This window comes from Aedes aegypti, chromosome 2 (genome assembly GCF_002204515.2).
Source record: "Aedes aegypti strain LVP_AGWG chromosome 2, AaegL5.0 Primary Assembly, whole genome shotgun sequence".
NCBI lineage: Eukaryota > Metazoa > Arthropoda > Insecta > Diptera > Culicidae > Aedes > Aedes aegypti.
Genome location: NC_035108.1, coordinates 470,653,552 through 470,678,660, shown reverse-complemented (window position 1 = coordinate 470,678,660; position 25,109 = coordinate 470,653,552). Strand labels below are relative to the sequence as shown.

General features: G+C 36.6%; 1 protein-coding gene across 1 annotated transcript in view; it reads right to left on the bottom strand.

Annotated features, from left to right (window-relative positions):
* Positions 1–22,893, bottom strand: part of LOC5569525 (gamma-aminobutyric acid type B receptor subunit 2) — a 58,366-nt gene extending 35,473 nt beyond the window's left edge. The window contains exon 1 of the mRNA XM_021848330.1: positions 22,820–22,893. The gene's annotated coding sequence lies outside the window, so the exon portion shown is untranslated. The remainder of the gene's footprint in view (positions 1–22,819) is intronic.
* Positions 22,894–25,109: the final 2,216 nt, after the last annotated feature.

Here is a 25,109-nt window from a genome sequence, read left to right as displayed (position 1 = left end):
TGAGCCTTGTGATAATATCTGTAGTTCTAACGTAAAACATTGACAAAAGTGCATTAATTTATAATGAAAGTCTTAAATTTTGAAGCAAAAAACATCCTAGATTTTCTAAGTCATAAAGTATCGTTTTTAGTACCGCCCAACTTGCATGTGAAAAATAGCGAAATTAAATGATGAGAAGCAGGTTTTGTTCTAATGTGGAATTGGAGTGAAAACATCTGGCGGCCATCTTGGCTTTCGACGCCATCTTGGTTTTTAGCAGTTGCATGATTTTTTACCATCTCAGTGCTCATCATGTTGAATTATAAGGCCTCCGTTAAAAAAACAATCAGATTCTATCTTTCTTATCTTATCTCAGCTGTTCAACTGATTGTTCATTTGTATCAATGGTTTTAGACCAAATAAATGAAAGAAATGATGCTATTTTACAACTCGAAGATATGCAGAAGAATCATTCAGGTAGCAAATAAGAGTTAAAAAAATCCTATTTGATAATTTGTTTTTAAAACTAGCTGGCTCTGTTCCAGTAGGGACGTAACGTGAGGAAAAAGAAGAACAAGAAGAAGAATAAGTGTAACGGTAGCATTGAAATTTAACATGTTGAGTGCTATCAAGGTGAAAACTCATTCTACTACTTAAAACCAAGATGGCGTCAAAATCCAAGATGGCCGCCAGATATTTTCACTCAAGATTCAAGATGGCCGCCAAAATTTTTTCAAGTTTAAATGAAAGCTATATCCTTTCTCTATACGATGCCACTAAGTTTGCTATGTGTTCCAAGCGAAATATGAGACATATCCCGTGAAGAAATACCCAAGATTTATCAAAAAATGGGCTTTTTCGCAAACTGTTCAGCTAGCTGGCGTACGAGGGGTCCACCAATTTGAGAATACAGAAAGGACCACCCTTAAGTTTTATCGAAAACGAGCGATCAGTGACATAAAATTGGAATTCTAACGATGGGTGCCGATGGCGGCCTGGTTTCAGCGAGAATTGCTCACTAATCAACAATAAATTGATACACGTGTTTCTCGCCATCTCATCAGAAACATAGATAGAAGAGCTCGTCCAAGTTATATGCATGTCCAAATTATATAGGTTACCCCTGGGAGGGAGAAACCAATACGAAATTTGTGTGCGTCAAGGTGAGCCGAGATTCTGCTGTCACGAACTGTCAATGTGAGCCGCCTACTAAAACAATGGACTAACATGATAAAAGCGCGTAATTAATTAAAGCATATTTTTGCATTTTGTTGAAGGTGACAAGAAAGCAGATAAGATTTAGTTTCTATATATCCAAAAGCAATGTCACAATAGCATTTTTGATTTAAATTAAAAAACAGTAGTAAAACATGCTTATTTTTACTCTTTTTCTATAATAAGTGAAATTGAATGCATAGATAAATGTGGCCCTTTTTCAATGTTGGTCCGGATAGACTGAAGGCATACATCAAAACGAAACTGGTGATTTAAACCAAGCCAGCCTTGATTGTCGTTAGCGAGCTAGAATTATCTTGAAGTTTGTTGCATTTTTAGTGTGTAGTATCGGTGTCTCCCTCCCAGGGTTACCCCAGTGGGCGATAGTCCAAAACTGTTTGGTAAACACTGGCCTAGACTGACCTGTATCGTTTAGACTTTGCCTCCCGCATCGTTCGCTTATCTTGCAAACCGAAGACCGCTCGGTACGTGACTACTACAATGGATTGGAAATATGTCGCAGAGTAAATATTAAATCGGCCCTAATGGGGTTTGTTTGCAAGTAAGGAATTTCACTCACCTCCCAGACAATAACCGGGAGGGAGGGAAGGTGCAAAGTGGAAGAACGTGGGTAATGGGGAAAACCTTGGGTGAAACTTAAAACAAACCGAGAACTGCCCATCATTAACTGGGCACAGCCTCGGAAGCGCCTGCAACGACTGGGAAAACGGATGGCGGAATTTCCCTCGGGAAAAGCTTCAGCCGTGAGTGATGGTGATTTCTATGAAGCTTGCGATTTCGCTTCAGATGATGTGTTTGCAGTAGGCTAGGCAGAACCGTTATGCATCACAGCCTACTGTGATGATGCTGACGACGATGCCATGGATCGTCGACGGTAAATATGAACCAGCTTCCGTTTGGCACCGTTTCCGTGCTCGTTAAGCGATGTGTGGTGTTGGTAGGTGTCACTGTGGGCCAGATTAAATTAATTTTCCGCAAGTCCATCGAGAATGCAATCCAAATCCATTCCAAATCTAATTTAATTCAAATCCAAGTCCAAGTCCAATCCAATTCAAAACGAATCCAAATTCAGTCCAAAAAGTAATCGAAATGTCTACACAAAATAATTTATTTCATGAATGATATGCTAATTAAGTAAAGTCTAAGGGAAATTCCACAAGTCGTAGAATTCTAACAAGCATTCAATGCATAATACCGCTACAGTTCAACCCCACCCACCAGCCATCAGTAAAATTTCAAAGGTTCGGCGAGTAAAAAGTAATGGGTAGGTACGTGATGCTGAGAACAGCAGCTCCTCATCAAAATTCTGCTTCCTCGTGCGTTGCTGCAAAGCGGAAAGCGATATTATTTTTAAATCTTCTAAGCTTAGTCGCAGGAAATCGGAGTAAAATGAACCGTTCGGGAAGTAAGATGGTTCGACCAGACCTTCTTAGAAGTACTCCCAAGGTCAATGAAGTGAAACATGCAAAGTTTGGGTCGTAGATACTTAAATCGACAGGCCCTCTTTTTTACTAACGATATAAAACACATTGACTCCAAACACATAAGCTTGATAAGAACATTTTGATCCTTCTCCTCCCAGATAGATATAGATTTAGTAGGCACGACACCTTCCACATTCACTAACCGCCAGCAGCACTTCAGTCTACAGTATCCACTGAACCAGCAATCTGCACTGGAAGTGAGGTGGTCGTGAGAACGGTAGCAAATTCAGCGGAAAAGCCTTTGTTTCAAGTCGAACGCGAAATGCAACCATGTGTCGTGTGGCAAGTAGGTACCGAGTGTGAGAGAAAGGAAGCGGCAGAATGGAAACGATGGGCGCGCACCGTCAGCTTAACTCGAGACCAACAACCATCAGAAATCAGGCATGGAAGTATAACGAGCAGATAATTTTCCGAAGTTCCGTAGGAGTGAGCCCAAGTGGTTAGGAAGGAGGCACGAGTGGAGCTGGAGGTACATATGCTTGTTTTATTTTTTGCAGTTGAGGATTCTATGCTGTTGTGCTACAATAACAGTGTCAGATATGAGGGAATCCCACACTAAATGGGTCCATTTTTGCGAAAACCGCAAGAGATTATCAATGTTTTTTAGTCTGAACAGGAAATCAGTATGGGTTTTCAAGATTGCTTAGAATTGTAACCCAATTTTCAAGTTTCACTCAAGATATTTCCAAGAGCTCCCAAAGTGCTGCAGGAGATTCCAAATGTTTTTTCAAACAATTCTCAAAGCGTTTTCATAGCTCTTTGCTTTCAAGGAATTTTCAGATGTTCCTAGGGGAATACATGAACGAGAAACTGAATTAAGTACTATACCATTTAAGGTGAAGATGAATCGAAGCCAAAGTTCAAATTTTCAAGAGCACGGATCTGGAGAACCAAACATCCGTTTGAGCTGAAAACCTAATCGATTGGTCACCACCAGCTAGTGACTAATCGATTAAGTTTTCAGCTTGATCGGATGTGCGGTTCTCCCGATCCGTGCTCTTGAAAATTTGAACTTTGGCTTCGATTCATCTTCACCTTAATTCCGCTAGAGTTCAAATGGTGTAGTACTTTAGATTGAGTACTATACCATTTCATTCAGCTAGCGGAATCAAATGGTATAGTACTAAATTCGATTTATCGTTTATTTATAGGTATTTCACTAAACAACTTGAAGATTTATTATGCTCCTAGGAGTTTTCATGACTTCTTAAAACGTTTTCTGAGACTCGCAGCAATTATCAAGAGCACAGAGGTTCTCGAGCAGATTTTAAAAGGTTCTTGAGATTACCATTAACGCTCTCCTAAACGTACGCGACTTTGGTTATGCTAAACATACTTGGGATCCTCTCACAACCTCTTTGAACTTCTATGAGAACTGTAGGGAAATATGATACCTTCTCCCGAAAAATCTCCAAGAGATCTCAAAGACGAATTCCCTAGGTTTCCCAAGGGACTTGAAGTGTTTCCAGAAGGACCAAGGGGTGTCAAGACGTGTTACAAAACAGTTTAAGTATTCTTAAGAGCCACAAAGGTTTCAGGAGGCTGTCAAGGAGCTTTCATAGGTTCTCAAAGTTTCCATGTTTCCCTATGCTATGCTCTCAAGAGGTTCTCAGTAATTTTCAGAGGATTCAAAAGTTGTTGGTTTCCAAGGAATTTCCAGCGGGTCCCTAAGGGTTTCTACACCCAAAAGTTGAAACCGTCATTATAGGCGTTTTCTGCGTCTATTGATGGCGGAAAAGTGTTCTTCTGAGCGACATGACGTTTTTGAGCGTCTATTGATAGGCAGATAATCCGGTCATTGAGTCGAGCAGTTTTTACGGTACAAATGGGGAAGTACAACTTGATATGCTTTTGGCACCACGTATACCAACAAGCGGGTTTAGTGCTGTGGTATAGTATTTGGTACTCACGCTCATGACCATGGATCGATCCTGGTTGATGTCGCATGTATTTTTTTTTTCATGTGCGTGCATCACCAACACATGTATTAAAAAATAAAACTTCCACACATATGCCTCTTTTAAGTGCATGTATTGGAAGTATGGAAATACGCAAAAAACCGAGAGGGTGCAAACCAGATTCGAACCATAATCATCGGATCGACTAGCACACTGTGTATCTACTGCTCCAAACTTACTACTGAAGAGAAGAGTAACCAAAGTCGATGTGGTTTTACGTTTCATATGCATGATTGCTCATGCTGTTGATAAACATGTGAACATGTGTTATCCCCAGCAAAATAAAGATATACAGTCAAGTCTCCTTTAAAGCGTTAATCATCGTATGTTGAACAAGTTTAATGTATATTCATAATAATTTATCACCTACCAGAGTAGCCACATTCTCTATTGTAGAACTTATTTAAGGACTGTTCATTTTATAAAGTGGACACCTTGTGCATGCTATATCTTTATAATATATCAATAGAATCGTAATCGGTTTTCTGTATACAGTATCGTTAGACTATTATATTATTGCACGATGGTGTTATAACAAAAAAGCCATCAAAATAATTATAATTCACACGAATAAGGAACAATGTTTAAAATGGTCAAAGATTGGTAGGTCTGGAGCCAAGTATAATAGTTGAGTATACCAAAACACAATTCATTCATAAAAATTCGGATTTTTGGTATGTGAAAAATATTGTTTAAGTTTGAAGAACATCTTTTCTAGGAAGTTTTTGTCGAAACTTCTTTGTTCTTCTTTGTAAGATCTTATAGTTCCATATAAGAGGAAAATAATAGTATTACGATGCACAGAAAACCGATTATGATTTCATTGATAAACTAGCTAACCCAGCGTGGCTAGTCACGTTCCATAAGAATATTCAAGCAAAAACCTGAAATAATTACAGCCTTAAATGCTGTTGTGAAATATTTCAAAAGTTCCAGAAGCTTCTATAAATTAGAGAGAAGAATCTGACTGAAAATTCTTGAATATTCTATTGAATCCCGATTAACCAGTGCTACAATTTCTGTATAGATCTTTGTGCTGCGATGGCGATCGTCAACGATATACAACGAATCGAATTGTAATTAGGGGACTATCGACTAATGAATATATCGAGTCATCGAACAGGAATGCTTTGGAAAGCTCTTTTAGGGGACCATTATAGTTACCATAAAAAAAATATTTTTATTTTGCCTTCATAAGTCGATATCGAACCATGGAACATCGACTCAAGAAGGTTGTGTAAATATAAAAACTAGAATATTCGGCCCACAATCATGTTTATCTTTCCTTTGCAAATATCTTATTTGTTTTTGAACCTTATATTGAAATGACGAAACCCGTAATGAATCACATTTTCAACTTGCATCGGAATTTAAGTGCGGTCGAACAGCATAAAGTTGGTTTGTTTACATTTTGATTACCGTCCAAGTTCATATAACCGGAAAACTACAATGATAAAAAGATCGTGACTTTTATACGAATTAGGAAGGACAAAGCTCCGGAAAACTCTAGAACACCCTGTGCAATAGCTGTTATAGTGCTCCACAATTTGCAATAGGGTCCTAAAATGGTTAATTAAATCTTGTTTTCTTTTAATAACACGAAAGATCATATTACTGCAACTACTTTAGCAATTTTTCTCGCTCAAATAACGGATATATCATATTTAAACTTTAATTTCAAAATTGGATCCATAAATGAACCTTGACACTTGAGATCATGTTTGACGTTCGCTTAGTCGACAAAAATATCACAGGGGTTTTAGTTTTAACACTGGGGTTGTTGCTATCTGACATTTCGGAAGGGACACGGAAAACAAAATACACCCAAAATTTGAGTTCAAATCAAGGAGTGTGACAAAATCTATAAAAACATAAAAAAATGTTTTTTGTACTTAAACAAATGAAAAACATTAAAAAATTGAGTAAACATGTGTTTTTGGCCTGAACGTAAGCGTTTGGCACTAAAACTGGGACAGGGCTTTAGGACCCTATTGTAATATTGTTACATTCAAATGGACTTTTGCAGTGCTCTTAATTTGACTGTTGTTGTGCTCTTAAATTGCTGTTGTATGCTGCTCAATGAAACCTTTCAAAGCATTACTGACAGACAGAAAACTCTGGGATTTTATATACATGATAAAAAAGATATAGCATAAACAAGGTGTCCTCTTTATAAAATGAATAGTCTTTAAAACATGAAAACTCTGTGGAATCTTTTGCTGGTTCTATTCAAAGAAAACAAGATCACGGTTCTACTTTCACATTGATAAAAAAATATCGATCCAATGCTGATGAATGCTACCCAGAATGAGCCGATTATAAGAAACCGTGCCTCATATATGGGATTAAATTTTAATCATGGTTTTAGTATAATAGTAAAAGAGTTTTCTATAGATGAATCGATCATTTTGACTCAAGAACAACTTCTGCAAATTGGCTATTAGTTTTTGCAAGAAATTTATTTTAAGAATTATGGCACCGATATGTTGATTTTAGAACAGAACGTTCAGTGGGGAGATTGTAGTAAACCGTTTGGAGAAGTCAAGAGAACATATATACTGATTTTTTTTATCATGAAAAATATGAAAACAAAATTTCATTTTTATATAACGCAATAATCTTTTTTTATCATTTTTAATTTTGACTATCTATGAATTGTGATAAGAATTAGTTGTTCAGGACAAAATTTCAGAGACATTTTCGATAAGAAAGTTTTTCTAAGAACAACTTATGCTGTCCATAAAGGCCCATATTGAAAAAAGTAGGCACTGAGAAAATAGCGCGCAAGCTTTGAAGTTTTTCTTTCATACAAATGTTTATAATTTTCTATTAGGGGCCGTCCATAAATAACGTAGCATTTTTCACTGATTTTTTACACCACCCTTCCCTCTCGTACCGTTTCGTCACAAATGCTGATACTTCCCCTTGGAAAATACGTAGCATATCAAGCACCCCCCCCCCTTCTTCTTCTTCTTCTTCTTCTTCTTCTTCTTCTTCTTCTTCTTCTTCTTCTTCTTCTTCTTCTTGGCATTGACGTCCTCACTGGGACATAGCCTGCTTCTCAGCTTAGTGTGCTTATGAGCACTTCCACAGTTATTAACTGAGAGCTTTCTATGCTAAAGTTGCCATTTTCGCATTCGTATATCGTGTGGCAGGTACGATGATACTCTATGCCCAGGGAAGTCGAGAAAATTTCCAACCCGAAAAGATCCTGGACCGACCGGGAATCGAACCCAGACACCTTCAGCATGGCTTTGCTTTGTAGCCGCGGACTCTAACCACTCGGCTAAGGAAGGCCCCCCCCTTTGCATTTTTTATTAATTTTCCTCAGTGATTGGGTTGAAACAAAAAATTAGAATTCAGAAGTTCAATACAAAATTTGATATTAATTACTGACTAAAATGTAAGGATAATCTAATCTAACAGTATGATATACAGTAGCGCTCGAAAGTAATTTGGAAAACAGTTTCAAATAAACACAGTTCCTGTTACATAATTTTGGTATCTAGTTTCATATAGGCTAAATTGTATTACTTTTGCTGTTGTCACCAAGCCAAACAAGTTTACTATAGAAAATGTGAAAAAAATTGATTGGATTGATGAAGCTCGTTATTGTTGAGTTAGGGTACAATATATTTTTAGTTTATTTTTAGTTAGAACAAAAATTTCGTTATTAAAGGATTGTTTTTTTTTTAAATTATTCTTTGTTAGGAAATAGATTTCAATGAAAATGAACAATACAATATATTAATTCGAAATGAATTTTTATCCAAATTCAAATCCATTTGACAATCAGTGGCCAGATATAGAAAAGATTACACTTGATATATTTGGAATGTTTAAAAAATTTTAGCGATTATTATACAAATTATTTATCTCTATTAATATTTCAGCTGAACTTCATTATCTTTCTTCATAATAAAATAAACCTACACAACCTATAATGAAACAGTTAAATAATAAAAAATTATCAAATTACCAAGTTATCAATAAAATTGAATGATAGGGCAATTTCGATATCACTCGAATCTGTTGTCCTCATTAATATTCAGGCTATTCCATCAAGAGCATTGACACTTCAAAACAAATCGATGAGTTGATTGAGTGAGATCTCCTGCAACATTGAATGCATAATACACGGTATAAATATCTTGTTTCATGTAATATTTGCCGAAAAGAGCATATTTTATTGTCTTGAAAACGGCTGACTTTATGACTTGTTAACAAATGAGAAAACAATGTACTCCAAGTAGTTAAAGCATTGATTTTTATTTTATTTATTAAACTTTGATTTTGTTTATTTATAAATTTATCAATTAAGACACGAATATAATATAATATTTACATAACCATTTAAAGCTTTGAAAAATCTGTTTGATTGCATTTATCAAGAAAATCTAAAATTTCTCAGATTTCTTTTCAATCTTGATGAATGTTTTGAAGCTGAATCATCATTTTATAAACCAAGTTTATAAGTCAAACAAAACAGAGGACAGAGCCTGCATCTCAGTGTTCTTATGAGCACTTCCACAGTTATTAACTGAAAGCTTACTGTGCCAATGACCATTTTTGCTTGCGTATATCGTGTGGCAGGAACGAAGATACTCTATGCTCTGGGAAGTCGAGAAAATTTCCAACCCGAAAAGATCCTCGACCGGTGGGATTCTAACCCACGACCCTCAGCTTGATCATGCTGAATAGCTCCGCGTTTACCACTACGGCTATATGGGCCCCGTAAAGATCCCCCTCCCCCCTAAATAGCTACGTCATTTATGGATGACCCCTTACATTTCTTCCTGACATATTTAACACAACCGCATAGCTTACTAATTTTGCTTCTAATGATCAGCAAAAAATAATAAACTTGAACACAATTCACGTTTGCAGCTGAAATTTAAATTAAAAGTTCATATGGAGACTGGTATGCCTTTATTTTTCAATATGGGACTGCACCAACTTCATATTTTCCAATACATTTTCAAACAATGTGTGTTTATTTTTATATGCATAATAAAATGCTGATTAAAATAAGTTTTATTTCACTCATTCGATAACTGTCAAGCAATGATACATAGTTTTGACATCATGAATGCTCTAAAGCATGACTTTAAATCGACAATATGTTGAGCATTATTATTATAAGTAAATTTTCTGGGATGTAGAAAAAATTCACGAGTTTTATATAGTTATGCGGCTTGGCAAACCTCTGAACGAACACCAACACCAAAAAATCCACTTAAGGGTTGAAGAAATCATTTCGTGACGCGTTCACCATTATTTTGCGATTATGTTGTGCACATAAGTTTTTTGAGAATTATTATTTATGTATATCAATTCCAAAAATATGGAAAATCTGGCTTTGGTGTAAAATGTTGAGTGCGATAATTAAACCTTATTGTAATTTCTGTAAATTCCAGTTAGGTACTATTGCATCTTCTTTACAAAAAAAAAAATATAACTGTAAATGTAAATGACTGCTAATAAGAGCGGTTTTAAATTTAAAAAAAGTTTGAAATTCCAATCCCCATATCTTTCTTAGGGGTCGTCCATAAACCACGTGAACATTTTTCCTGACTTTTCAGTCACCTCCTCCCCCCTCGTGCTTTTGTGTGGTTTTGACGAATAACCCCCCGCTCGCCCAATGATCATGTGTTTCATTTGTTCATGAATGAAACAGAAATTTGAAAATGGGAGAAGAGATATTTATGAATTGGTTTGCTATTATTAAGCGAAATGTGAGATTATAGTGTGACAAACTTCTGCAAAAATCCCTAACAAAATTAGCTCAAAAAAGATTTGTTTCTACTGCAGTGTTCCTTATTATTGTTTGAGGAATTAGTTTTCACTTAGAGATAATTTTGTATTAACATTACAGTACTAACATGTGGGGAACATTTTTTTTCAAATTTTGTCATAGTAATTTCCATAGAAATCTTAATCGTCTTCTAATCGTTGTTGGTAAAGAAGATATGAAATATTTAATTTTAATACTTTTTTTTAAATTTGAACCATCCGACTGCTAATGAAACCTTTCAGGTTTAGTTGATGGTGGAATTTTCTTTGAAACACAAATGGGTGGACCGTGGTCTTTGGCTAGATACCCCCTCCCCGCTAAATGATAACATAGTTTATCAACGGCCTCTATTTTGATAAGTAATTGTTAAAAGAATTACGGTAATCCAGTTTGCTGTATGCACACTTAGATGTTTGATTACAATATTACATCGTCAAATGAATCGAATCCCACAATCCCTGGGTCTCCTACTTCGAGGAGTCTCATACCGTCCCCAACCATGCGAATAATAGGAGACCAAAATGTAAATAAATGAAAAGTAAATCAATCAGCAAAAGTCAACGATAATATTCTGCTTATAAAGCGCCCGACTGTTATAGTCAAGTGTGTTTATTTGTTTCTCCCTAATATATTACTCAATCCAACACGCACGGCATGAAATTCTATTACCACTGCAAATGTATAAGTCATTGCCGATAATAAAGATATACAAACATATAGATTTTGACTCTGGTATAAGTAAGAAATTCCCGCAGCACGCGTTGGTACTTTAAATAAATTTATAGAACATATCATCTCACCCCTTCTTGCACTTGGCTGTCCAACGGGTGTTGTATTTTGCTCCTCTTGCAGGTTGTCCTCCGTGACAAGATGGTTCCATGTTGTGTGATGTAGAGAACTCCACACATGTTAAATTGTGATAGGCGAGTAGTGTGGGTTTATGTTTAAGGATCCGAAGGTTGCGGTTTCGAATCCAGTTATTGTTATTATTTTTTTATTTTTCATATTTTGGTGTCTAAGGCAAATTTCTTGTGGCGGAGCCTTGGAGCAATCAGGTATATGGGGTAGCTAACAAGGGAAGGTCACGATGTGTTACACGGGGTTTTCAACCGGACTATTTTTGTTGGATTCAACATGTCGAAATATGTAAAACCCCAAAGCCTTTCGGGTGAAGAGCCAGGGAGATGTAGTATGTTGTTAACAAAATGTTAATAAAATCTTAAATTTGTTTTACCAAATTAGGATGATAGTGTTGTCTAACACAGATCACCTAGATATAAGAAATGAATGTAATGTTTGGAATGATACTAATAAAGAAATTAAAAAAAACATGTACATCGTAATGTTCTGAATGGCTTCAACGGATGACGCATGAATTTGGATACTAGGTTCAAATAATGACTTATTCAGTAGGTACAAGAATGTTAACACTTTTGACCGGGTTAAATCCGCTCGATAAAGGCAATAAACACATTACTTAGAAAAGAGATAACTTAACTTTATATAAAATGAGTAGGGTACCCGTCCTATTATGGAGGACTTAAGCACGGTGTTGAAATTTAAATCGTATTTCAGTGTCTAGAACCTAAATATTGTAGTATTTGGCATTTTGAACTGTTAAAACTATCCTTTATCTGGAGTATAGTAAAGTAAAAAAGCAAATTTTGGAATCAAACATACATTTTTTTTAACATAAATCTGAAGCTATTCCTCTGTCCTATTATTGCGGTATTTCGTCCTATTATTGCGGTAGTGCCGTCCTATTATTGCGGTATACCAAAAATCATAGATTTTATTACATTCAGTATACATTCAATGCCACACAATGTTCTAGCATTGAAATTATGCTCCCTCCATGTTAATGACACTGCACGGTACTGTCAGTTTATGTGACTTTGGATGTATCTATAAAGAAAACTAATTAATTACTTTATGTCACCATTTGAAAACAAATCAACAGAATCGAATGATTTTCTGCCGATTTCGTCCCCTCTTCCGTCGTAGCTGGACAATGTTAACGCAAATAAACAAGGTTCTTCCATATAAGATCACTAGTCGCAATACAAGAAATGATTTTTTGACTCAAATATAACCACAATTTTGGTGCTTTTAAAAATATTCAATGCAATTTCAAAAAATTGCTTCCTTTCAATCATCTTGTATTTTAGTTTTTCAACGCATTTTTGCCATGTTCTCCGATTTTCAATCAGTTTACGTGATTTTTCGGTAAAACATTGTGTTTATTTGCAATATATTTGTAAAAAAGAGCAACTACAGGGTAAAGATAAACAGATATCTTTTGTTTGACCAAATAAATGTATGAATGACACAAATTATGTTACAAAATAGTACCCTAATAATATAATTGATGTTTCCAGCAATTACATTCAAAATGAGTATTGAAATATCAGATGCTTGAATGTGATTTACAGATACCGCAATAATAGGGAAACAGCTATTTGATTGTCCTATGTTTGCGGTATATGCTTTTTCTCAAAAATATAGAACTTTTATTCAAAATTCAATATCTATCATGTAAGTACATCCATACTGGACTGATATACCCACTGTATATAATTGTTTTGGTTCTTAACTTAAAAATTCACGCTTATGAAAACCCATCCGTAAATAGAGGGACTGGTTAAAAATATAGACTTTTATTGATGCATCATTTAAAACTGTTCTTCCATCGATCAAAATCGTTTAATTTTCAAAGCATTTATCTGGCACAGCTTGGGAACACTAAGGCTTTCATTATCATCAATAATATCCATAGAAAATAGAGTTTTCGATTAATAATGAGTGTTTAATTCAAATACGGCAATAATAGGGAATACCGCAATAATGGGCAAATTACCCTAGTAGAAAATCGGTAAAATAGAATGGTGTTTGATTCTCGATGATGTTATTACTTTCAATAAAAGTAACATTGTTGCTAAATAAATAACTTAACTCAAGAAAATTGTTTTAAAAAGAACAAAATGTTTATTATTTATGTGTGATTTTTTGTGTATTCATACACTATCAAATGAGGCCTTTTGAAATCACAGATCTGACTGTTATTTTTTTAGTTTCAGTTCAGTCATTTAAAACGACAATATTTTCACTTATCCCACTAGTTTCCAAAATTTTCAATATTTACCTTGAACTTTGGCACAAACATTAAATTTAAATATAGCATAGATTTAGTAGGAAACAATTTGAAAAATATAGTAGATCTTATTCATTTTACGATTTCCTTTACCCATTTGTCACACGGTACCTTATTTCGATAGTCACTCAAGCAAAATGATTATCTAAATACAGGGACCGGAATCTATTTTGATAATTCGCCACAAGAAATCGGGTTGAATTTCATAAATATGCCTGAAGAACCAAAAAATAAAAACAAAATATATACTCACTCGCGCTTATTCAGATTCGAATCAAGGACCTCCCGATTCATAAACCAGTACTAACACCACGAACCTATCGACGGCTTAATGGGAGAAGTGACAAAAGCAATATATAAAGCGTTTTATATTGCAATATTCATTCCATTCCTCTGACATGTCCACCATCCATTTGCCGCGTGACCATTTGCCTAAGTGTGCGTTTCCGATGCCATCATTCGGCTTCGGATTGGTTGTGCAATTGTGTGGGTCGGGCGTAAACATTTAGATTGCTCGAATTTTCAAGTCCAATGTGCTCGATTTCAATTGACGGGTTTGCCCGTCTACGCTTAGGAGGCGAATCTTACCATCAATAGGTGGATTTAGCACCTAATACGCTAGGAGGGAAATCCGCCATCCGAATTATTTTGGGAGTAGAGACTCCCATGGGTTTCCACCAGCTTTCTATCTGGAATCCTTTTAGAAACTTTTGTCGACCTACTAAATACAACTGAGAACATCTAGGAACTCCTTGAGAACCTTGGATACCTATGCAACCTCATTGGCATCCTTTAGGCAAACCATGGAAAACTTTTGGGAACAAAGAACGCAAGGAATCTCCATGAAATTTTGAGGGATATTCATAGACTTTCAAGAAATTCCTATAAGTTGACTGAGGAAGATGTTGATAAATTCGTGACATAAGTTCTCGGACTCATTTATAAAGTTTCGTATAAAGATTTTGAAAATAGTTCTCCATTGCAATGATAAATCAGCCTAATAAAAGCAATTTTATCAAAACAGTATCTATAAAACACTCACTAGTCATTCATTTACTGACTGGTGATTAAAGAAGTAGGAATGCTCAGAATTCTTGGTAACATTCTTACACAAATTGGGACATAATTGCCACAGGCAATTTTGGACGGATTAGGGATAAAATTTGAAGCGGAGTTCATTGTTATTACTCAATGGTTTTCTCACGGAACCTTGGATCAAACTTTCATAGAATCCTATCGGAAATATTGATTCAATTTTGAGCGAATTATCACAGAATCCCAACTAGGATTATCAGAGAACTGTATAACATTGATATTATAACATGAATAAAAAGCAATGGAACAGGGTATTTGTCGTATTTCTTCAAAATAAAACAAGCTTTTCACTCATGGCAACATCAACCATTATCTTTTTTTTTTATTTCTTGTTTTTTTTTCACGCGCAATCCGAAGGCAATCCGTCCACGACCAAAATCGTCATTAGACTGAGGAGGACGCGCACCAAAACCGACCAGAGTGCGATACACTCCCGACAAAAAGCTTTTCTCTCTCTCTTTTTTTTCTCTCCTTCACTTCGCTTCGTTCTAGTTCACCAGCTGCTACGACTCAATCGACGTATTTCTTTTCTGCATCCATTCGGCAACGTCGCTGACTCTGCATCCGTTCCCGTTGTTAAGAGTCAGCGACGTCCTCCTCAGTTTAATGACGATTTTGGTCGCGAACGGATTCCATTTTCTGAATTTATTGATAACCGTTTTAATTTACAAAAATGCTTATGTTTGTTCATGACTTTTCTTTAAAAATGCGTGTAAAACTCTTCATAACACGTCAAGAAAGTGTTTCTTGATTAGTCATAAATATTCTATGAAACTTCTAGAGTTTATCTTGGCAAACTACACTCAGAAACAGTGCTGTTAAATGTCAGCATTTTGGAAAAACTTAAATGCTTATTACATTTTTCCAGTCGAAATTTACCATCAGCAAATATTGGAAACCGATTATAATTCGGAAAAAGTAACCGGGAAAAACATTTTCCGATTTCTATTTCCACTGGGAAGGATGATATTAGCATTATTCAAATGTCAAACTCACGTGATATTCATGCCATTTAACAGCCCTGATCAGAAACACGGATAATCACAGTAAATTTTGCATCAACTTGGACTGCTTCAGCCATTGTGGTGGTTTTGAACATTGCATCAATCATTAGATTCAATTGTTCGGTTTAAAAAACAAAATCAGGGGGAGACATTTTACTAGAACTAGGTGCATTTTCTGATGATTTTTTGTTGGAATAATCCGTTAATCAAAAGAAAGACTAGTTGGGTTACCATCCGTCCTGATTTAGCTGGTCATGTTCTAATTTTATGATTCTTTTGAGGCGTCCTGTTTTATTTTTCATATTTCTAGTTTGGTCATGCTTTTGCGAACAGCATGGAATATATTTCAAATAGGGTCCTAAAGCCCTCTCCCAATTTTAGTACCAGACGCTTCAGTTTAGGCCAAAAACACATGTTTACTCATTTTTTTTAATGTTTTTCGTTTGTTTAAATTCAGATACTTCAGATTTTGTCACATGCCTTGGCTTAAACTCAAATTGTGGGTTTATTTTGTTTTCCGTGTCCTTTTCGAAATGTCAGATAGGAGTTTTTTTTTAAATTAATTACAACCCCAGTGTTAAAACTAAAATTTCTGTCATGGTTTTGTCGACTAAGCGAACGTCATAACTATAGCAAAATCGAGGATAATACGCGATTGGCGTATTAACTTCGATGGAGCTTACCACCATTAGTGGAAAAAGTAATCGGAAATTGTTTTTCCCGGTGACCGTTTCCGAATCACTATCGGTTGCACATATTTGCTGATGCGCTATTTCGCATGCAAAGGAGCTATAAGCATTTGATTTTTTCCAAAATTTTGAAATTAAATTGCATTGATCACAACATTTTCAGGTTCAACCGAAATTTAACGATTCTGCGTTTTATCACTGCGACCATTTGGTTGATCCAGTGGAGTTAATATTAATAAAAAAAAGCATGGCAAATTAAACCAGGGAGCACGACCGCCTGGCATCTCATACTCCATGAGTTTCTGGAAAGATCCTTAACTAATGTCCTAATGTCTCTTAGAATCGGGTTCCAGTAGAGATCTTTGCCAGACTTCTTCCAAAAAATCAGATAGAATTATCCCTTCTAGCGAGATCCTCAATGGAAACTTAACAGAAGCTATAATTTCACTAGAGTTTGTATTTCTTGACAGATACGCGTATTTTGACCTCAACTGTAAGGTCATCTTCAGTGTCGTGTACTAGACTCGACTTTTAACTATTAAAATAAGGCTGTTTCGTGAAACTTCTAAAAGATTCCTTGCATGATCTCTAATAAATCACCAAAAAAAAACTAGCGGGTTTCTAATATCTTCTTATAGATTCTGTAGAATATACTTTTAACATTCTTAGTAATTTCCAAGCGAAATCTTGATCAGAAAATAAGCAGATTTCTTTCAAAATCACCAGTACAATGTTGACGAAATCCTTGCAGAATTCCCTGGACTAAAATAATTGGGTGGGTAATGTCTGTTACATTACCGCGGGGTTGGCGTAGGACTGCAATGGACACAACTTCGATCAATTCTAGGTCAGACTCTAATAACAGTGTCATCTATCTATCTATTTTGCAGATGATAGGATGTTTTATGATGGATGATAGGTGCTGTGATTGTGAGTATTCAAATACGTTATGGTTTCAAGGGAGATCTATCATTTGGTTTAAAAGCTTTTTCAGAGTTTCGGATTTCAAAGTGAAATACTTTTAAAAAATCAGTGGAGATTGTGTACAAGACACGACCGCATGGCGTTAACTACACCATGTGATTTGCTGCATTTGAATTTAGGTCAATTGTCATAATTGCAACCTTCCTTTAGTTATAATTCAGAATGTAATGGTTTGTGAGTTTAACAACAGTGAGGAGCTCTCCGTGCGGAGAAGTGCACCAGTCATCGATACCGTAATCGCCACCGTAAATTTCAATTTGTCGTATTGTCAATTCTTCTTCTTCTTCTTGGCATGACGTTCTCACTGGGACAGAACCTGCTTCTCAACTGTTCAATGAGGACTTCCACAGTTATTAACTGAGAGCTTTCTTTGCCATTCGTACATCGTGTTGCAGATACGATGAGACTTTATGTCCAGGGAAGCCAAGGAAATTTCAATTACGAAAAGATCCTGTACCGACCGGGTATCGAACTCAGACACCTTCAGCATGGCTTTGCTTTGTAGCCGCGGACTCTAACCACTCGGCTAAGGAAGGCCCCTATTGGCAATTGTCAATTATTCATAACAAGTCAGATATTGTATGATGCTACGAGCAGAATTAAGAGATTATAGCAAGTATGTGGTATATACATTAGGAAATATTACGCAACTAGCTCTTTAGTACACATTTGTTTGCCCTGAAAAGGGCCGATTGAACGGTAAGATTCGAGTGACACAGACACACATTTTGACGGCGCACATGTTGGAATCCTGCTCGTCCGATGAGGAATACGGTGCCGATGACGATGGGCGCTTCTACGAGCGGCATTGGCTGATTTTCTTCAGTCGTCTCGTACAAATCTTGCGTTGGCGCACCGATTCCTGCAGGGTCAATTCAGGAAGCGTGATTCAATCTACAAATCTTGAGCGATTTCACAAACCGGACGCTGGATTTGCAGCAGCTTGATGATCTGTGGCCTCCTCCTTTTCGTATTTTTCGCTTTCTGATCTGTGAAATAGGCTATATGAAATTGATGTCTTGGCAAGGGATATACAAGATGAGCATTATGCTGTTACTGCATCCCGACGGCACTGCAGCAGCGTCCTCGGAAACATCGTCAAATTGCCGTATTGTCGATTATTCGTAATAAATTAGATATTAAGATGAATTAAGAGATTAAAGCAAGTATGTGGTTAACACATTAGGAAATATTACACAAATAACTCTTTAGTACACATTTGTTGGCCCTGAAAAGGGTCGATTGAATTGTTGTATTCAAGTAACACGGACACATTTTGCGGTGGCAGCTTCTTCGGGGTCTTCTTCATCGCGGCGGTCTTTGAAACTTGGTGGGGTTTTGTCCTACTGGGATGCCTGCCACAGCCACTGTTTCCCGGGATTTCACCAGGGTGCTTGCAGCAAACAAAAGTGTGCCCAACAACTCCCTTTGATTTTGCTGGGTAACGGTTTGAAACGGAAAACACGCTACAAAACGTTTCCCGGCAAAATCAAATGCGTCCGTTGGGCACACTAAACAAAGGCTGCAAGCGCCCTCTTCACTCTTGCCAATCTTGCCGACATCACAGTTGTAGTTTACGCCGATATATTTCTCGATCACCTGCAGGGAGGACCCGTTCCGTTCGTTTAGGGCTGCGATGGCGACCACAACCATCTCATTCTCCTGTGGACTGCTTCTTTTTCTTCTTCTTCTTGGCGGTGGCAGCGGTGATGGCTTTGGCTTCGGACGGCATCTTCTCTCGGGCGGTCGACGGTCAGTTTGATTTGAGCGAAGCAAGACATACGGGATGAGAGGGGTCCTTCGCTATCGATGTCTGTGCCTGAGAAGAACGCCCGGTCAGAGCAAGTCGATGCAATCTGTTGCCTGCTGAGATGCGATCCAAGCGGAGAGTGAAAAGCAAATGACGTCAACTTTTCTCTAGCATCCTAGCACTCTGTGCTTGAAATCAACATTCTCTTTTAAAACAGTTATTAAACTATTTGCACAGGTATGTGGGATTCAATAAGTAAACGGTATTAACCTTTGATGCCTTGTCTTTCTTAAACCAGCCAAATGTTATAAACGTTCAAAATATGCCATGCCTACGTAACGATCTTGGTTTTGAAATTCCAATTTCACTCCTGTATAGAGAAGAAAGGCGTCCTATGTAAAAATGTCGAGATTGATGAAACTCGAAAGAACCGCCAATTAAATAAGATGGGTGCATATCAGATGGCTTGTTCGTTCGCCACCGTGGGTTGCATAAAGTTATGACTATTATGAGTGTCAAAAACTTTTCGGATAAATGAGACATTCGGGGAAAGGGGGTATTTCAGAGGTTTAGAAGGGTTTCTAAGGAATTTTCAGAAGGCCAGGCGAACATGTTTCTCAAAGTGGTTTTAAGTTTCCTAAGAGATTTTTAGGAGTTTCCAGAAGTTTCAAAGGGTTTTATGGGAATTTTCATGGGATCTCAAAGTTTTCAGAGGTTTACAGTTGTTATAGGGGACCATCATAGCATGAATTTTGTTTTTAGTACGGTTCTATGAGTCGATTCCTAGTCACTGTAAATAAAAAAAAATCGAATTTTTGACGCACATTCAATACATTTATCTTACTTTTGCAAATGTCGAATTTTCTCTACCAAGGTTTTACCTGACAAAACCCGTTTTGAATCACATATTCAACCCCGACCCGATCAAACTTCGATCGAACTACAATTAGCTTGAAGTTTGTTTGTTTACGTTTTGATTACCGACCCAGTTCTTGCAAAAAATGTGCTTTTATAAGGTTCCAATTTGCGCGTAACTTCAACGTGGCATTACGTTTGGTAGAATTTGAATTCAAACGGCTGTTTTGGTGTTATGAAACAGGGTTGGGCGTTTTGACCCCACGAGTTGATAAAAGTTTAGGTCCTTCGATAAGCTTTTTAAGGACTAATTTAACATATTTTTTGCATGTAATACAAACTATGTTAGTGCACAAGTTGGCTCTCGGCGATAGTTTCTGAAATTTGGTTATTTATCGACATAAAAGGTCATTTGCACAAAATTGCAACGAAAACAGTGAAAAACGTTTTTAACAATTTTCTTTAAAAAAACACACAAACATAAAAATATATTTAGAGAAGCATTTTTATCCTTTTTATATGATCTATGGTGAAACAAAAGCATTCTAAAACACATCGTTCGTCCAAATCGAGGATGGTGCGTTTTGCCACCTATGGGCATATTATCCCCAGTTTTCCTAACACAAGGCTAAATAATCTTCTAATATGTTATAAAATATGTTTCACAGGAAATTAGCATCGAACAAAATAACAATAACAATAATACAGTTTTGAGTTTTATTCCTAAAACATCTTTTATTTTTCGAGCAACTAATTGAAAAATAAATAGTTATGAAGTAAAACCCATCAGGTTACCATTTATGGATACGCTTTTAGAATTACTGGCAACTTTTTATAAATCCTTAAAATCTTATAAGTTACCTTGAAAACTCCCAAATAAACGCTTGTTTTTAAAATCAACGGTATAGTGCAAGTACAGGACAGTAAATCGTTTATTAGTTCTATGCTAGTCACTATACGCACAATTTTGCATCATATGGTACTTCCCGTCAAAGCTGTTAAATGTCATGAATATCACGTGACTGTGACAATATAATATTGCTAATATCATCGTTTCTTGTGTCATCGGAAAATGTTTTTCCCGGTGACTTTTTCAGAATTACTATCGGTTGCTAATATTTGCTTATGTGATGGAAAGGGTGATATAAGCAAGAAAGGGTGATATAAGAATTTCATTTTTTCAAAAATTTGACATTTAACAGCACTGCTTCCCGTGTTTATTGGTTACCCGGGATTTATATCGCAACTTCAACTTATTCTCATTTTACGTGCATTTTATGCACTATGCATCGGGCGACAAGACGATTGTTCGCATTTTATGCGAATTGATTGTTAATTTATGCAGTGTGTAATCTTGGTACACTTGAATGCATCAGTGGGAGGCAAACAAGCATTTGAAAAGGGATATTTCTATGATTATTAATCAAATGAAGCGTGCACGGAATAAGTACTTACTGTGAATTTCATTGTTTTACTTGCAAGGTGGAATGGTGAATAGTTTTTCTTACATTACGCCACAAAATGTATCCGATAATGAGCTCCGATTTTTTTTTTTTTTTTGTTCAACAAACAACATTTTAGTATAAGTAAACTAATCCGAATTCAATGGGAATCAGGTTGGGGCTTTCTTTGGCCGAGTGGTTAGAGTTCGCGGCTACAAAGCAAAGCCATGCTGAAGGTGTCTGGATACGATTCCCAATCGGTCCAGGAGCTTTTCGTAATTATAATTTCCTTGTCTGGCATTATAGTATAATCGTACCTGCCACACGATATACGAATGCGGAAAATGGCAACTTTGGCATAGGAAGCTCTAAGTTAATAACTGTGGAAGTGCTCATAAGAACACTAAGCTGAGAAGCAGGCTCTGTCCCAGTGAGGACGTAATGCCAAGAAGGAGGAGCAGGTTTGGTCACGCAGTCACATAGGTAAATGACTATAATTGATTTCTGTGAAAATTCCCATAAGGAATTAAAGGCTCAGTTCCCAGTGAAAACGTAAAGCCAAAGAAAGAACAAGGAAGAAGAAAGCAAACAGCAACCACCCATCTATTTGTAGTTTTCCTCCCTCCCACCCTAAACGAAACGAAAACGAATGCTGATGATGATGATGATGAATTGCACTCAGAACGATCGATTATATCCTCCAGGCAGCCAGTGTCGCTGCAATTGAATTTTAATTTATTGCATTTAGTCCACAAGGGCTCTCCAGTCTCCAGCTCGTTAAATCCATCCACTTGCGGCACCGAGAGCCAGAGCACTTGAATTAGAATCTGTCCTAGTTTGCTTTTGCTCTACGACTCTATACCGACTCACACACCGACCAATGCAATCCAATGCAATAATATATCATCGGTTAGACGGTACAAATATATTCTCCCTAACAGGCTTCCGGCAATGACACTGCTCCACTTTCCCTCGTATTCCGGATTTTCCATTAAAGTTTGTTCCAGGCCAAACGACGATTTGATTTATTTATAGCCTTTAATGCTTCTATCCTGATCTGTCACTCCCCATGCACAACACATTCGGCTTCTTCGAGGATGATTCTCTCACAAATCCACAAATACAGCATCTACACGGATCTGTACGGATAATTCCCTCCGGTGGGACAGATTCCGAAGTATCCGAAAAGTGCTGGTAAAGACACTTGAATTTTCATCCTTCCATCATTCTGCTCTATCTTCCAGCACAGGAATCCGAAAGCCCACCAAGCCCAACGTTCAAATTGGCTCCGACCCCACGAGTGCTCTTGAGCTTCACTTCTTCAACTCAAATAACCATTAAATTGAAGCTTTAAAGTAGAACAACTTGTCCACTTGACGGAGAGAGGAAAGCCTTTACCGCAACCCTTTCGACTCCTCCAATCGTAACAAATCACCACGAGCGCGGATTTATGTCAACCGAATAACTCCGTGTCCCTAATGCAACTAAGACTGGATGGAGGAAATCATCTTCGAGAAATTCCATCCATCGAACGGAGCTCTCCCGCCAAGGAATCCCAAATCTCAACTCGCTCTCTCACACATTACAACTCATTCTGGGAAAAAACAAGCGGGAAATCCAAAGAGTCCCATAAACCCATAGCGCGCGGCCCATCAAATGCCGACAATGGCCTCGTCCTCATTTCTATTTGTTCTATTAATTATGTACAGGGTGCATTTCCCGCCAGTAGTGCTCTCTGCTCTGCTTACAGCATCCACCGTTTACGTGATCAGCTGTGAAGTTATCCCGCCGACATGCGCACATTGCGCGGATGCTCCGGAGGGGAAAAACGAACAACACGTGGTCGATGGCGGGCTTTTAGGATTGTTTGTAAACATCCAGAGTGTTGTAGGACTGAAAGAAACCGGAAGGAATCTTACTTATTCTGGCGTTACGCCCAAATAGTATAGAACATAGAAGCTTAAATTTACTGCAGCATCTACTCAAACGAAAAATCCACAGAGTTTTACTCAAATTTCGGATACATCCGGAACGTTCCGGCCACTTCTTAAGGGGCGATCCATTTATTACGTAAGACAATTTTGGCGGTTTTTAGACCCCCCTCCCCCCATGGTGATTTTTTGTATGAAAATTGAAAATAATTTGCATGGCGCGTAAGAAATCTCAAACCCCCCCCCTCCCCCCATAAACCCTTACCTAATTAATGGACGACCCCTTAAAATGGCCATTCAAGTTTTCATAATCTGGTAATAGACATTGCACTATCGTCCAGGAATCAGTTTTACGCGGAAAGATGAATTTTGAGCTTTAGAATGAAACATTAGACAAAAACGGTCTTCCACAAAGTTGTTTGTATTAGTTTATCCCATTGTTTGGTTTTATTGAAAATTAGGGTCGACCACATTTTCATAGAAATTGTGTAACTAACTTTCTTATTTGTAGAAATTAAATTATACATGCTTGAGCAAAGTTGTAGACCATTCAATTTCAAGCAACTTTGCCAAAAAAAGTTTTTTTGTATCTTTTAAATTGATCAATTTAGAGCTTTTTTCCTGCAGTGACATAGGGTGGTCCGAACAAAACTGGTTTTCTGGCTTTAGAGTTTTCAATTCAAATTTCTCATCAAAGTAGTCTATGAAACACTTTTAGAGCTTTAAAATATGCGTAATTTGGTGAGTGAAGAAACTCGCTATCTTCTTCCGTTTAGGAGTTATTGTTGTTTTTCTCTCAAAAACATGCCTACTTTGATTGTGAATATCTCTGATTGGGGCAAACATAAAAAATATCTTTTGACGGCGTTCGAAAGACAAAATAAAATTGAATATTATATCAAAAAAAGACAGATGTGTTATTTTTGTAATTTTAATAAAACGTCTTGAAAGTCAAATATTTTTTATCACAAAAACTTTAATAACTTTTGAACTAAAACAGATATCAACAATTTTTTTGCACGAAAATTTGCGTTTTGTTAAGTTTTAAAAGTCGTTCATAGACGACTTTGACGAGAAAATAATATTTAAAAAACTAGAGTTAAAAAACTTCTTTTTGTTGGACCACCCTGCGATTATTAGGAAAAAATGCTCTAGATTGGTCAAATTTTGAGCTACAGAAAAACTTTTTTTGGCAAAGTTGATCAAAATTTTAAGTTCTACCGCTTTGCCTAAGAGCATATACCAGCATTTTTGCAAATAAAAAAGTTGATTATATGATATGTGTGATATTGTGGACCACCCTAGTTTCAAATGACACAGTATGAAAGCCTACATTTTGAGGAACAATTTTGTAGAAGATCATTTTTGTCTAAAATTTCATTTCCATGCTCAAAATGCAAAATAATAAAGAAATACAAACTATGAAAATCTTCAAAATAGTTTTATAGCCCTATCTTTCTTATTTCAAATTTCTCGTCAAAGCGGTCTATGAACGACTTCAAGAACTGAACAAAACGCAAATTTTCATCATTTTAGTTCAAAAGTTATTAAAGTTTTTCTGCTTAAAATCTTTTGTTTTTCAAGGCATTTTATTAGAGTTACAAAAATAACACATCTGTAATTTTTTGATATAATATACAATTTTATTTTGTCTTTTGAATGCCGTCAAAAGATATTTTTTATGTTTGCCCCAATCAGAGATATTCACAATCAAAGTAGGCATGTTTTTGAGAGAAAAACAACAATAACTCCTAAAC